The sequence below is a fragment of the Columba livia genome, chromosome 1 (assembly GCF_036013475.1).
Source record: "Columba livia isolate bColLiv1 breed racing homer chromosome 1, bColLiv1.pat.W.v2, whole genome shotgun sequence".
Classification (NCBI taxonomy): domain Eukaryota; kingdom Metazoa; phylum Chordata; class Aves; order Columbiformes; family Columbidae; genus Columba; species Columba livia.
This window is the reverse complement of record NC_088602.1, coordinates 60,717,658-60,733,634: the sequence shown is the minus strand read 5'-3', so window position 1 is coordinate 60,733,634 and position 15,977 is coordinate 60,717,658. Positions and strand designations below refer to the sequence as shown.

The 15,977-nt window shown below is 37.9% G+C and overlaps 2 long non-coding RNA genes across 4 annotated transcripts in view; one reads left to right on the top strand and one right to left on the bottom strand.

The window, feature by feature from the left end:
* LOC135579110 (uncharacterized) overlaps positions 1–6,183 on the bottom strand; it is a 46,131-nt gene extending 39,948 nt beyond the window's left edge. For 2 of the 3 annotated variants that reach the window (XR_010471579.1, XR_010471584.1), the window contains exons 1-3: positions 4,614–6,183; positions 3,611–3,709; positions 27–90 (exon numbers count right to left, since the gene is read on the bottom strand). This is a non-coding gene — a long non-coding RNA (uncharacterized LOC135579110). The remainder of the gene's footprint in view (positions 1–26; positions 91–3,610; positions 3,710–4,613) is intronic. The other variant, XR_010471581.1, reaches the window with a different exon arrangement.
* Positions 6,102–10,456, top strand: LOC135579111 (uncharacterized). The gene is made up of 3 exons (XR_010471585.1): positions 6,102–6,175; positions 7,063–7,262; positions 8,502–10,456. It is a non-coding gene; the product is annotated as an uncharacterized LOC135579111 (long non-coding RNA).
* The last annotated feature ends 5,521 nt before the right edge of the window (positions 10,457–15,977 follow it).

The following is a 15,977-nucleotide window of genomic DNA, read 5'->3' as shown; positions in this document are numbered from 1 at the left end:
AAATAATACAGACACTGCAAGTTTACCTGTGTAAACGTGAATAGCTGAAAACATTGATATTGTGCTTCTTTTAATGATATCTGCATGCCCCTTGAAAAAAAAAATGATGCATATGTAAGTATTATATTTTAAGTGGCTCTCCACAGGTGATAACACCTGTAAGGTGTTTCAATTAATCAATAAAAATGCTATTAAATAATTAAGAGTTAAAAGATAAACATTTTTGACTCTCTGGCTACATCAAAAGAAGTTGTGCATGGACAGAAACAGGAGTGTACTTCAAGTTGCAATGTGTGAGCTACTCCTCCTTTGCAAAGTTCCAGCACAGTAACTGGGCCATTTCATGTTGCAATTGAGAAGATCAGGGCCTAAAATAGTTCAGGTGGAACAGAGAATCCAAAATGTGTTCTAACTCCTGCAAATACATTCATGGTACCTAAATCAATTGTGAAAACAGGTCACTGACTGCAGAAAAGGAAATGAAATAAATATGTGCTGGAGAACAAAGAGTAGCCAGTTATTACAGTAGTTAGACAAGAATAATGCAGAAAAAAAAAACAGGAGACAACAATTTATATTCAGGATTTTAAAGACAGGGGGAAAGGTTTGTTTCTAGCAAGTGCCACCAAAAATAAATTGTTCCTGAGCCTCAATCTAAAACGTGGTGCAGTGCATCATCTGAGCACAGGGCCAGATCTCTCATCATAGACAGGTCTTTCTAAAAGTGAACAGAGGTAAGAGCGCCAAACAGCTTGTAAAAGCACTGCTGCTTTTTTATAAACCAAACAGAGCAAATGCACAAGAGACACTGAACACTTTTGTATGTTTGGGCATATTATTTTTCATTATATTAATTCAGAAGTCAACCTATTTGTCTTTCCCAAAAGGTACTGATTGGAACCTAGGGAATGTACCTCTCTCTGTGTACTAAATTACAAGCTTTTATTTGCAAATATCTAAATCACGTATTTGATTATTTCTTCATAGAGGCTGTTCAGATTTACTCTGGTTATGTATGCTTTTATATAAAGGCATATATACCTCTCAATAGTGTTATGTTTTTAGCAGGAAAAATATGTGTATTCTTGTAAATATGCATTTTTCACAAAGGTTATGCCAAATAACAGTAAAGACTATCGAGGTACTACGCAGCACAGAAAACAGCTAGACCCTCTATCCTCTGTCCTCTTGGTATGTTATTTGCCTTGCCAAATGGGTAATAAAATTGTAATAAAGGGACTTGGTGGGTGGATTTTAAATTAACTGACAATATTAAGTTTGAATGATCACTGTTTAGTGACTGTTTGGGGAACATGACTGCTGGATTTAAAGATGGATAGAGACAAAAACTATTCTCCTCTGACAAACCATTCTTCTAAAGAAATTTAATTGTGTTGCTTTGGGTTTTTTTAATTTTTTTTTCAGCAGAGAAATGATACTTAATCCATCGAGATGTAAAAACTCTATAAAAGAGACTCTTTACAGGAGCACTTAGGTCACCAGGTTAAAGAAAGTGAATGGTATTTCTAATGGAAGATAAACGGTTGCCCTGTGGGGTTTTATCTGTCATACTAATCTCAAAAAGCATCTTGTATAAAAGTAGAGTTAAAAAGACTGTTAAAGCAAGCTTTGTCACTGCAGTAAACTAATACCTGTGGCTTACCGCCTCTGCCCTACACATGTGAAATGTTTAAAATGTTTGGCAGGAAGCTTTTTCCCACATTTGGCTAGGCATACTCAGTGAACCCAATGTGAGATAATCCAAAACAATTCAGGTTCAGCAAAGGTTGGGAAAATATTATAGCGGACATAAAGCTTTGATGGAAAGCTTCTTTGATCTTGAGATTATAAAATACACAATTTCTAATCTGACAAATTTTTAGCTGCAAAGCAGAATATCTAAACATTCCTCTTTTGTCATAACAGTTTAATCCCTTAAGAATGTGATTTAAACCATTGGGGAGCAAAGGTTACCAGAAGATTTGTATGAAAGAGGAAACCTTCCTCAGACACCTTAGATAGAAAAATGTGAAGGCCATTAAATTATATAACTAAATACTATCTGCAGATTGGCACTGCCAGGTCACCCTCAGTTCAGGCTGTGTCAAATATCCATTGTTCCAAACACATTTGTTCACTGAATAAATACTGAAGTAGTTATGGTTAATTTAAAGTTTGGATTTGAGTTTTAAATGACCTATTTTGCTGTGCATTAAAAATGGTGTAAATACAATAAGAGTTTAGGTACCAAGAGCTGAAGACATGGGGAGTGTTGTTCTGGGCTTGTTTTTGGCAGGTTGGGGCACTGGGTATTTTTAATGTATTTATAATTCTCATACAAAATATTGGTTCTAACTATTAATCTTGATTAGGGCCATAGACTATGACAACTCCACAACTATTGCAAAATAATTATTTTAAAACTTAAACCATCCTTGTAAAGGATGGACTACCTGTTAGACACAGCAATTCCTGTGAGAATCATGATAAGCAAAAACAAATACAAAGTTGTTTTATCAATTATTCACACAACATTGTTCAATACTGCAAGTCAAATGTGTGAATCCATGAGTTGGAGTTCATAAAGTATGTTTTTCAGTGCTGATGAACTACCGATCATCTAACATTAGTTTGAGTACCAAATCTAATAGAGCACTAAACAGCTTCTAACAGCTTAACAAGTCCGCTCGATCAGATCTCAAATTCCCTGTTAAAAAAACCACAAACCCTCTTCTTTTTTTCCTCCCTTAAGTTGAAAGTAAAGTTCATCCTTTATACTTGAAAAGCCAACAAGTAGAAATTTAATTCCATGGTGGCTTATTTCCATGGATCTGCACATTAGTGTTTGTCACTAATGTTTGTAGCTAAATATCTTTATCTAAACTCCATTCAGTTTTCAGCTTTTTAAACAAATTGTTCCATACCCTGTAATCATGTCTGATAAAGAGAAAAAGTCTGGGTGCAGAAGACAGTGTTTGAAATAATGACTAGAACGGGGTTTTTACAGCCATTATACAAATGAATATAAATAGTGATGATTAACACATACAATGTGAATTTAGAAAGCATAACACAGTACAGTTGTACTACAAAAAGGAGGAAAACATGGATATTTGTGGTAGGGTGTTTTTTTAAAAAAATGAGCTTTGGCTTATACTATGCTCCCATTTGAGGGGACAGAAAACTTACCATTCAGTGGGAAAAAAAACCAAACATCTGTAAGGCTAAATCTCAATAACCTCAAATTTAGAAGGTAGGACATAAAAATAGGAGAAATATCAGTTTCTGACACAGTGTCACTTCTTTTGTTTCTTGGCACTACATCAATAATAATGTCTTTGTTTCTTTCTTGTCAAAATGTGCAACTAATGTTCCTAATGGCTCCAAGATTTTCACAAAAATTGTTTTCTCACAAAAAAAAAAAAAAAAGGCACAATTTTTTGTCTGTCTTTGTTAAATGCAGTGAAAACCACCTAACAGGCTCAAAAGTTCCCAAGGAGAGTATGTTGGGAAGACAAACACATACTCTAATTGCGCAAACCTTATTCCTTCTGGAAACAAGTATATATCTGGTTAGAAACAGCATTTAGAAAAATAGCTGCATGCTTACTAATCCTTCTGGGATCACAGCTGATCTTCTCCACACGCCCTTCAACCACAAAATGAGGTCTCCAGCCCAGTGTAGGGAGGCAAGGACATGGCTCCTAATCTGCAAAGGATGAATTAAGGACAGAGTGTCCCTTGAGCTCCCTAGAGTTCGCAGGTTCTGACTCTTACCTGCTCGGGCACAGATTACATCCAGGGATTATCAGGTCTTTTCCGAATGATTTCCCTAGAGTTCCTTCTGTTTCATAGCAGCATGCAGTTTGGACAATTAAACTACATAGACTTCTATATAAATCTAGGATACTGTTATAACAGACACAATTCATTCCAGAGGGCAGAACATTGACCATTAAATCTTCCCTTGCCATCCTCTCTGTCTCTGAAATGCTATCCATATTTCAAGTTTACATGGTGTTCTTGGGCAGAACAATTTTGGACATGCATTTGTGCACTGATATAGCACAGTAAAAAAACCCCATAACATTAAAAAATGCTCTCAGCGCATTTCCTTCACTAAACCTCACCTGTAGCTGAATGGAACTGACAGAATGAATGTTTTCTTCTAAAAATCAGAATGAATTTTTACACAATATATCCATTACACTTACAACTTCCTGCATTTCAGCCACGAAAATTACTTGCAGAGGTTTCATAAAGTATTTACATAGTGTTTTCATTAAATATACTATTATTCATGTCCATCAGAATCAAAGAAAAGACACTGAGGAAAACCTGTGAGAGGGAAACAGGGAACTGAGGGAACAGTTAGGTTGAAATGGGCTACATACAACCATGTGACTGACCCAGAAACAATTTAGTTGTTGCCAGTACAGCTGTCTTTGAAGTCAGCCAAACAACCATACTCCCCTGCCAAAAAAAAAAAAAAAAACAAAAAGCAAAAAACAATCTTCAAAGTTTGGCATAGGATTTTGCTATTAGTTTGTCACAGTTTCAGAGCAATTTTTTATTTTTTAAACTGCATCTTCTCTAATTTTTCGGTTACTTACCTGTTTAACACAGTACATTGAATAAATCGCTACTTCTTCACTATGAATCTTCACTTCAGGAATTTCTTCACTATGAATCTTCCTTCAAAATTGCCTCTGCCATCTGCAGTTTCTACTGGATGTGTTTTGTTGTCCAACTTCTGGCTTTGCTCTCAGAATTGAACAATAAAAGAAAACCAACCTCCTTTATTAGTTAAATTCAGTCCTATCTGCAGTCTCACGGGTTTTTTTTTTAAATTCCTCAAAATCCCATCATGATATTGTCAGATCACTTTTGACTAAATTTCTGCTAAATATTTTGGTATAACTACAAGGCCATAAAATCTTCCTTCTTGCAGAACATGCACTTTTGCTCTCAAATGCAGGCTATTATTCCCCGTCATTTGAGGACTTTTCATATTCCTGAAGCACATAATAATCTTTAATGGTGACCTCCTTCCTCCATCCCAAATCTTTTGTGTCTGTTGATCTGCTGTGTAGCTACAAATCAGGTTTTATCTTTACTTTTACTTTATTACTCTTGAAAGGTTCCTTTTTCTCCTAGTTTAATTCTAGTTTTCCTGTTTTTTTATTTATAATTTTCCCAATTTGTTATCTCACTTGAGTAGTGATGGGTAATATCCTGGGTAGATTCCAATTGCACACAAGAGGGAAAAGGGAAATTTTTCACATTGCAAACAATCAGCCATTGGAATAATCTCCTCAGGCAAGTGGTCGATTCCTCAACGTTGGATGCTATTAAGATTCAGATGGGCAGGGTGCTGGACAGTCTCGTCTAGACCATGCTTTTGCCGAGAAAGGTTGGACCAGATTTCTGCACATATTTCTGTTCATTGACTAGAGAGGAACCTACCCATCTCACTCCCAGAGAGGTCAAGTTAGTACAGAGCATCCTGTCCTCAGTGACACATCCTTCTAATTATGGGAACAGTGGGTACTCCTTTCTTCTCTGTGTTTCCTGCATGCCTGAAACTGTCCATAATTACTGTTACATTCCTTTCATTTCATATTTAAAATGAAAACTTTAACCTTCTGTCTAGCTCATGGCTAACGCTTGCTAGTATGGCAAATCTCAAAGAAAAGAGATGTGGTTTCAGGAACAATCATAGAACATATCCTCCTGAAATTCCTCACTTCGAGTCTGTGTCAGAAATAGCAATGAACTCTAATGCTTGCAATATAGCAGACTGAACAAAGATTAGAGTCTTCTAGAAAAAAAAAAAAAAAAAAAAAAGGTCACCATAAGAAAGGCATTTTTTGAGGTAGCTTAATCAAAATAAAACATATTCATATTCACCAGTTCACTCTGGGTAGGCTGACAGGAAACACTATGGAGACAGCATTGAATTGTTACATTTTTTAAGACAGAATTTTAAATGAAGTCAACAACATTAGCCAGAGGTCAAGAAAGCCTGTATTTCAATTTGATGAGGTTGACATTCAATCATCTAAAAGACCAATATTGCAGACCTTTGACTGCTCTCTTTCAGGGAGAATCAGTAGCATGAAAGTCTAAGCATCATCCTTTCCTTCAAATGGAAACAGAGGTGACTGCACCTCAGGTACTGAGCACCTTTCAGGATGAGGAGAGGGAGAGAGGGAGGGAGGGAGGGAGGGAGGGAGGGAGGGAGGGAGGGAGGGAGGGAGGGAGGGAGGGAGAGAGGGAGAGAGGGAGAGAGGGAGAGAGGGAGAGAGGGAGAGAGGGAGAGAGGGAGAGAGGGAGAGAGGGAGAGAGGGAGAGAGGGAGAGAGGGAGAGAGGGAGAGAGGGAGAGAGGGAGAGAGGGAGAGAGGGAGAGAGGGAGAGAGGGAGAGAGGAGAGGAGAGGAGAGGAGAGGAGAGGAGAGGAGAGGAGAGGAGAGGAGAGGAGAGGAGGAGAAACTAAATCTATAAGAGCATCAGGCTGGAGACACGTTTAAGTGAATTGGTCCAGGGAATAGAACACTAGGAAATAGTAGTTTATTTCTACTATATAGTACTTCTGGAGACCGGGACTTTCAGGAATCCCTGAATATAGTTTTCTTTATGTGATTATTTAATGATTAAATGACATCATTAACTAAATGTAATGATTTAAGTGGAGAATAGGCTTGCTGGAATATGAGAGCAATGTTTATTATTTCATCTGCTGTAAGGATTTCAGACTCTCGCAGTATGATTTGAGCAGCATGTATACCCTAGCAGAACAAAGCTCATTTGGGGCATGTTAGGAAGTGACTGACCCTTTGTTGGGTTATTGAAAAGATAAAGAGGGTTTATAGCAATATTTTTGGGAATATGAGGGAGGAGAGAATTCTAAACTATTGAGCTGCAATTTGTATATTCTCTGTCAACCTTATTTTTAACATAAATAAAAATACTTCTTTAGCTGGAATGCACACACAGATTAGGCCCAGAGCAAAACCTTTTTTGGACATAAATGTCCTTCACACTTGTTTTCCTTCTTTGCAGATGATGGCATCAGTGAAACTTGCCAGAGAAATTTGTAACAATAATGCTGAATCCAAATCTGAGACAAAGTGCCCCACATGGAAAAATAGCCCAGAGCTGGAAGAGGCTGGTCTCCAAGTTAGGCGTGAGGAACATGAACAGAAGAAAGCAGAATAGCAGCTTCATCTGGAAGGAATTATTTGGGAATGAGAACAAAATGGGTAAGGAACCGACTACACAGAATCACTTAGAAGGTCTAGTGTCAGAAAATAAGAAAGTAATTTGATTAAATAAGGCTAGGTAGGCATTTTTCATTAAAACAAAGACAAAAATTCAATAGTAATGCAGATGAATCTGCAGAATGGGGACGAAAAAGACACAAAAATTAAGACAGACTAACAAATAGCATCATCAAAGCAAAACATGAAAGGGAAAGTGTGCAAAAAGATCCGTTAATTATTAATACCTTCATGGTTCTTTGGTAAAGATAAGGCCCTCCTACACAGACAGTCTGGGTGTGCCAAGAACCTTAACAAAAGTTCATCTTCTTGAGAATTCAAGTTCTTGAAGCTTTAGTCTTACCTTGATAAAAGCATCAATGTAATACGGCTATCACTGATTTCTTACAATATTTTCCAATGGAAGCAGGCATAAGGGCCAATAAATAAATAAATAAATAAAATCCCTACCTTGGAAACTGTTAACATGGCCTTCTTTGGAAAATAATGTGGATAGTTAATCCACAAGTTTAAAGAAACAAGGTTATAGAGGGCTATATACAAAGCCCTATCCCAAAATTTAGAGAGACTTGTTTAACTCAGAATAAAACTCTGGCTTATTCAAAAACAATAGGGAAAAATAGTGACTTCTGCTGAAAATGTTCACTCCAGGGCACTGTGGCATTTTGTCTCAAAATGTAGGCCAATATATATGGCCATTTCTCCTGGACAGGGTGTAGCAGGTGGCATTTGGAGAAGCTTATGACCATAAGGAGAAAACAATTAACTTATTTTTAAGAATTTGAATTAAAATACAATAATTATCAATATGTCTTAATTACTTCTTCCATAAAGTCCTGAATTCCCAGGAAATTTTCTTTCAACTATATTGCACTTTCAAAGTGATATTTTCTTGCTAGCTCTTTCTAGCAAGTGCTTTCTAGTGTTTAGTGTTTCTTGCTAGAAGTGAGCTGCTTCTTGTAGTTCCTCTTGTGAGAGATTTTGTTAGTTGGCAGGAAACCTAAGACTTAGACATTGTAGTTCTGCATGCAAGTTTATTACAGGAATCCAGTCTTTGGCTCTTTATCCTCTTTTTGTGCTACTGATCCAGAGATTTTAAATGGCTTTTTAAAAGTAATTTAATGAACCAATAATGTTTTATTTCAGCTTGATATGCACTTGGTTGGTTTACTCAGGATACAGTTACTAAACATGACTCACCCCAGGATGATTATGTTTCAGTTTCAGCCAGGTGCAGCTAGGACTTGGCAACCATCATCCTGAAGCTGGTGTCTGTGCTAATTCTGCACTTGGTGACCTTCACGATGTGGGTGTTTGGAATGATTCTGTTGGCACAAATACAAATTCTCTCATACAACCATCTGCTCCTTGTGGAGAGGAATTTTCAACAGGTATCTGGGATGTTTCAGCTATAGCATTCCATTTTCAGCACATCTCCCGTATTTATGGTGGGAAAATAATGCCTACACTGCTTTGAAGAAAGTGATATTTAGAGATGGAGTGCTTCTTCAGTTTTAAATGTAAGAGAAATTCACTGGGCATATCCTTATGACACTTCAGATGAACTTCAAGCTTGAAGATCCAAAGGCTGGTCTTCAACCCCAAGGCCCTTATTATTCCCATTTTCCTATCGCATAACCTCACTTTCTCAAACCAGTTCTTCCTTATATTTCTCATCATCCCTCATGCCTACCTATCCCATAGTGTCTGGAAAATGACTAGTACATGGCAAGTTGATGGCAAAGAGTGTTGGCTGATCTAGGTGTAATGGTATGCCTAATGATAGCCTTGATTGAGTCTCTTTGATGCCCTGATTCACGGAACTACAAATGTCATTCACAGAAAAAAGTATATCTATTTTTCTTAATTTGACCTACATTACACAGCCTGGGATGGAAAAGGATTTTCAATTTTACCATTTAACTACTAAGCCTAACAACTGCTTCTTATCATAAACCTTAGGGGACTCCTGTTCCACTGAATCCAATGCCAGTGTCTGTGCAGCACATGTTTTAAGACTGATATGCTAGTATAAAATGTCATTTTCCTTGCTAGATGCAAGTTAGTTTTCTTGAGGTCATTATTGATTTTTTTATACCCTTTGGAGACTTCCTGCTCTTCAGAAATTCCAATACAGTTTATCTACCACTTAACTGTACTAAAAGCGGAAACCAAAACTTCACATATAGGACAAAATTCTTGCAATCTTCAAAGTAAAAGAAAAAATCTCTCATTAGGGTATTGAAAATGAAGAGTTCTGTCTTCAATAACACATGTAGTAACTCATTATGAAGCATACATTTATGTACAGAAAATGAACAGAAATCCTCTACGGGTGCCCAGAATTACAGGTTACATGGCGATGATTCTGAAGAAAATACTGTCATTTTTGTGTTGCACAGGATAATTTGCAATAAAATTCATTGATTACAGCAATTTCTTTTTTGGTACTTCTGAGAGATCTGTTATTTTAGGAAGTTAAGAGTTAAGGATTAATAGGTCTTTCATTTTAATCTTTCCCAATATTCCAAGTTTAAACCAGGCTTTTATTGGTGGGGATGGAATTATGCTGTCTTATAGGCACAACATATTTTCCAAATAAATTCAGTGCTGTGCATGGAAATATTTTGAACATTTAGTTCAAATTACATCATCTCAATTTATGTTTCAGGGTTTCTACCTTCCAGTTGATACACTCTACACAATGACATACAATTTTAGGGTTCAATCGAAAGTGAGCACAGATGTCAACTTCTGATGCTGTCAGGCCACTTGCAGGTGCTCAGCGCTCTGCAAAAGCACAGTATCACAGCCACTCGGTACAGAACCTCTGTGTCCTTCTGCTTCTTCAACTTACATTTCACAGAACTATAGAAGAAGAGAATCACTGAGGTTGGAAAGGACCTTTAGGATCATCAAATGCAACCGTTAACCTTACACTGCCAAGCCCACCAGTAAACCATGTCCCTGAGCATCACATCCACAAGTCTGAAATGCCTTCAGGGATAGTGACTCCACCACTTCCCTGAGCAGCCTGTTCCAGTGCCTGAGAACCCTTTTGGTGAAGAATTTTTTCCTAATATCCAATCTAAACCTCCCCTGGTGTAACTTAAGGCCATTTCCTCTTGTCCTAAATGTCTTTCTTTTTCATATCCTATTAAAAACGTGCTGCCTTATGTGTAGTTTTTCATGTATTCATTTATCATTTAATCCTTGTAGTAATTAAATCCTCTAGTGTATTATTTTTTGAGACAGCTGGCATATAGAATGACAAGCAACATAACAGTCCAAATCAGGGAAGTCTCTCAAAGCAATCAATGTGGTTTTTTTACAGATAGATAGCAGTTCTTGCTGCTTCTTCTCCTAACCAGTTGGATGCGGGCCAGTTTCAAATATAAAGCTGTACAGCTATGCCAAATATGTTTTTTTAGTCAAACTCAAAGTTTTTTCAAAGTGTATGGCCCATTCAGAGTTTCTCATTTTCTTACATTATTTAACTGGTTAAGGTAAGCAGAGTTTTTAGACCAGAAAGGTGGTGAATCAAAATCAGCATGAACCACAAATCTGAGTAACTAATGATGCACATGCTCCTTATGTCCATAGCACTTCATTCTGAGTACAACAGTTGGGATAAAAATGTGTTGACAATATCTTATGCAAACTGATGTTTCATCAAAATTCCACAAGTGCTGGAATGTATCCTGCAAGCTGTGCTCTTCCAGCACAGAAAGCTGGGGGTCACTGATGTAGTCCTCTTGAAAGCTCTGGATTTTTGAAATCATCAGCCTGAGCTGTTCTTCTGTAAGATACTGAAATAAATGTTAAGTCTTAACTGTTTATGTTCAAGCTTATTTCTTTCAGTGTTAACTGTCCCTTCTAATGGCTTCAGGTTTGTTGAAGACAGACAGAGAAGCACCTTTCTCCTTTAGTATTTTGGACTGGTACGGATTTTCTCTGTCTGAACCATAATCATACGGAGGAGAGACTCGTAGAGTAACTACTAGAAAGCCAGAAGAGTCATGGCACCTCCCTCATATTCCACAAACCTGCCCACCCTCTTGTTTAAGATTTTCCTGTATATATACTTTTTAGCCATACCCTGTTATACTGCTATTTCTGCAGCAACAGCTGGTTTTCAATTCTTCTCTTCCACCCTTTTAGCCTATTCCTTCTCCATTAAAGGCGAATGTAGGAGGGGAAAATAATATAAATCATCCACACACAAAACAGTGGCCCACAGGCCAATTTCTTTCACAAGGTACACAACTGTACTGGTTACAGATAGACATGTTGTTCTGAGAGCTTGCACTTCCAAATCCTACAGCTGTAGAAGCAAGAGTGGAAGGCAAATCCACAGTTAGCTGGGAAAGAGGAAGAGAAGGAGAAAACAAGTTATCTGGAAATAAATAAATAAACAAACAAAAATCCAAGTGAGACCAAAGGATGACTTGAGAAGGTTGTGCAAAATACAGAGTGCAAAGAGAGGCTAAACATACTAAGGTCCAGAAATACATGAGAGTTCTACCCTTCATAATTTCCTTTACCATAGTACCTCTATTTTTGAAGTATAATCTGTTCAGCAGAAATCACCATAAAATGCTTTACTCCAACTTAGATGTAAGGCTTGTCATACCATTATTGGGGAGGCAGGAGAGTACCACTTGGAAGCTTTATAGCATAAATCATGTTTTATTCCACCTAAACTGTAAGCCTGCAACTATAAATTCTGTAAGCTAAATAACTGCCAGTGTGATCTTGGTGTGTCCATTCATTTTGTCTGGACAAACAAACAAAATAAAAAGTCAATTCAGGTAAATCAGCAACAGCTATTTGCAAACACACTGAATATTCTTAGTTTGCACAACACAAAGATGAACTTGTAACCTGAAGACAATGAAGTACAATAGAAAGAAAAAAAATTATGCAGTTATAGTAACTAATAACCTTGAAAACTGCACTGAAGCCACTGTAGTTTAAACACCTAACTCCTGATATGTTTTGTTGGCATCGTTGATCTCTACAGCTTACTTGTTTGGGGATCTAAACCTGTCTGCCCATAGAAGCACAGACAGCAGAGGTGTCACTGCCTTGTAATTTGTCAAGACACAGCAAGGAAGAAATGTGGGTCATTTGGATAATTATAATCTGAATAATCATTATCATTGCAGACAACCCAGTCTGTTGCCTCAGGCATCTGAGCAGCTTCATCCAGTCACTTCAGTCCTGTAAAGTTCAGAAAAGCATTTTGCAAACTTGACAGAACTTGTAGAGAAAAGAAGGGTGTAAAGAAGTGTTTTGGATTCCAGATGTTCTGAATTTTCTATACATTTTCACAACACATAGACATTGTATAGGGATGCTTCCTAGTCATTACCCTTCTAATCAGTAATAGCTAATAACGTGGCTGGACTTCCCATAATGTTAAACACAGCCAGGTACTTACAGAATGCTCTGCCTGAAAAGGAGAATGATTCAAATATGCAAATTTTGAACAAAGACAAAAGACAAGGAAGGAAGCAGAGTCAGAGGAAGCAGAGTCAGAATGAAATATTCACTTTGCCTGTGACTGTCTAAGCTCACTAGGACAAGACATATTATAAATTAAAAGAAAGTGTAGGAGGAAAGAAAAGAAATGAAGTGAGAAAGATCAGCAGAACAAGCAGGAAGAAAGTCAGAAAGCAGCAGATTTCTTAGAGATGTTTAGCAGCACCTCTGAGCAGGAGGTAATTCCAAGTGGATAAAAAGAGCAAACCGGATGCCCAGACAGAAAGCAATGATGGAGCACCAAGCACCTTGGTCAATATGTAAATCTGCAGAAGGTCCCAGGAGGACAAAAAATTCATCCAGTTTTCTATTTTTTTGAGATGGTAATCTTCCCATGATATACATTTTCACTAAATTTCCTGACAGGAAAGAAATTCAACCACTCCTAAAGACTGCTAGACAGAGAACTAGCCGGGTTTGTTTTGTTTTAAAACACACATACAAATGCATGCCAACAAACAAGTAAATATGAAAAAAGTGTTGGTTAATTAAATCTTTTTTTCTGGTATGGTCAGTTAAAATTAATTCTGGCACATGAGGCAGATTGAAGCCAGATGGTACATTCTTGCTGTCCTTTGAAGTGAAAACTTAGAAAACAATGTCTTCTTCAGGCTGACCAGGAGCTAACTAAACACCTGGCTTTTTACTGAGGGAGACCTAGTTACTGTAGTGTTCCCATCATGGGAGTCATATATTATACAAAACAATGGTCTGACTTCTGAAGAAGCAGAAATGGGAAAAGGGAAAGCTGTGCTCTGTTGGGTTTTGGCAGCAGGGAATTATTAGCAAATAAAAAAATTCAGTTAACTTTCAATTAGAAAGAATTCATATTGAGCATTCACAAGTCTGGCGTGAACACTAGTTTAACCACTTAATTTATAGCATTTCACCATGAACTTTGCCAAAGCTTGTGCTACCCACATAAGCATTTAAGGTCTCAAAATATCACTAGATATATCTTTCTGTCAATCACTTGCAAAAGGATCCCACTACTGAATTTTTAATATTTATTTGCTTCATATGAAATAGCATTTCTTGCCCTGGAACTGGTATTGCAGGCGTCTTGTCTGACAACTGAACGCACTATACTTCTTACAGAATCACACGGCTGAAATGAAAGCAAACTCTGAAGATCATGTAGTCTGACCCACCTGCTCAGAGTTGCTCAGGACCATTTCCAGAAAGACTTTGAATGTCTCTGTGGATGGACACCCCACAATCTCTCTGGGCAAGCTGTTCCAGTGTTTGACTACCTTCATGATAAAAAAGTGTTTTCTCTGTGTTTAAGTCCAATTTCTTGTATGCCAGCAAGCACCAGGACAATGGCAGCATGTTAGGCAGAGCAGAGAGTGCTCCAGCCAGGGCTACTAACAGCAACTTTGCCATCATCTGAGCTGAAATGAGCACACCTTGGAAAAAGGAAAGCCCCCAGTGTGACCTTATAAGGTCGAGAACTGGAATCAGCCAAAATCTGATTTAGTCAACCTCGACTTCAAACCAAAACCATGAGTAATGTGTTCTGAGGTAGAGCAGTGACCAACCAGCAGGACGGAGGGAGGAGGGCAGGCTCACAACTATTGTGCAGCACATACGGGAGGGTGAGGAGGTGGGATGGAAGGGGAGCCACAGGAGAAGGGAGTGAAGACACATGGCAGCAGGAAAGGGTGACGACATAGTTTAATAGAATTGATTTATGAATCACTAACTTTGCAAAGTTAATTCCATACTCACCTTTCCCTCCGCCACTCCCACACTCCCATAAAGTTGTCTCTGTTCTAAAGCCTTGAACTCATTGTTTGTCAGTAGGGAAGTATTGCTCATGAGGGAGAAACAGACAATGTTCATTTAATTTCCCAGCTTTCCCAGGAGATTCCTGCGGGTGTTATTTAAGGCGTGTTTTCAAATAAACATACGTATCCTGGCCCTCTTTACTACCTACAATACTTCCACCTAGACAACTTAATACATCAGTCAACATTTGAAAGTCATCAATTAATCAACAGTGAGGAAATGAAATAGCCTAACTGAATAATTTCAGTACCTTTGCTCTAATACAAATAGATGCCCTCGAAGACACACATTCTCACTGGAGACCACTACTAAACATGTTAGGCACATGAAAAGAAAGTGATACAATTGTGAAAGCACTCACAGAGATAAAATTTTCCCAAGGAGCATGTGGGAGAGCGTGTAGTGGGAGCAGACATTATTTGGCTACCGTATGTGCTTCTGTAGGTGCAAGGAAGGAAGTCTCCAAATGGTGGATTTAACATGACTCTCCGCAGCCACATCACAAAGCACCTGGGAGTGGCTTGTCCCTCCCAGGCCCCTGTGGGAATCAATCTGAGGAAGCCTGATGCTATAGAGATGTTTCCTGTATATTGTGTGGGAAACTCAACTAAGTGCAAACTACCGGTAACAATGAGACAATAAATTATAATAAACAGGAAAAATAGCATTGGCTCCTCAAATCAATGGCTGGAGTACATGAAACTTTCACAGCATTGATAAATGAATAAATATAACAAAAAGCATTCGGTTTTGAAAGAATGGGCAGTTTTATCTACACTGAAAGGCTCCTTTTTTGTTAACTAAGTACATGTGAATAATAAACATCACTAAAGAACTTTGGCTGAGATTTTCAGTGCCAGAGAGGTGATTTAGAAAGGTGCACAAAATACTTGATTCCTTTGTTTGGTCCTGAAAACTGCAGCACAGTCTGAACAGCCACCTTCTAGCCTTCACATCGCATTATCTATCCAGGTCTGCTACTCAGCCCACATGAAATGATCACATCTGAAACATGAGCCTGCCCCCTCCTTCTGAAAAATTATAAAAATAACAACAAAAACAGAGCTAAAAACTACTGGAAACAACCTGCTGTCCAGTGAGGAAGACCTGGAATACTTTGAGGATTAAGTGAGCAGTAGGACCTGAAATGACTGGGAGAAAATAACATGCAGTACTTCAGAGGAGACACTAAAACACCTTGCAAGCCCAAGGGAGCTGGAGTATTTAAGACTTCATTTACTGTTCCTTTGATACCCAGGATATGAAGAAAAAAATAAAAAAAGAAAGCTTAAGAAAATGCTTAATTTCAGTGCAGGAGAGCAGCCTTACCTGAGGTAAAACTCAGTCCATCTCCAAACCACC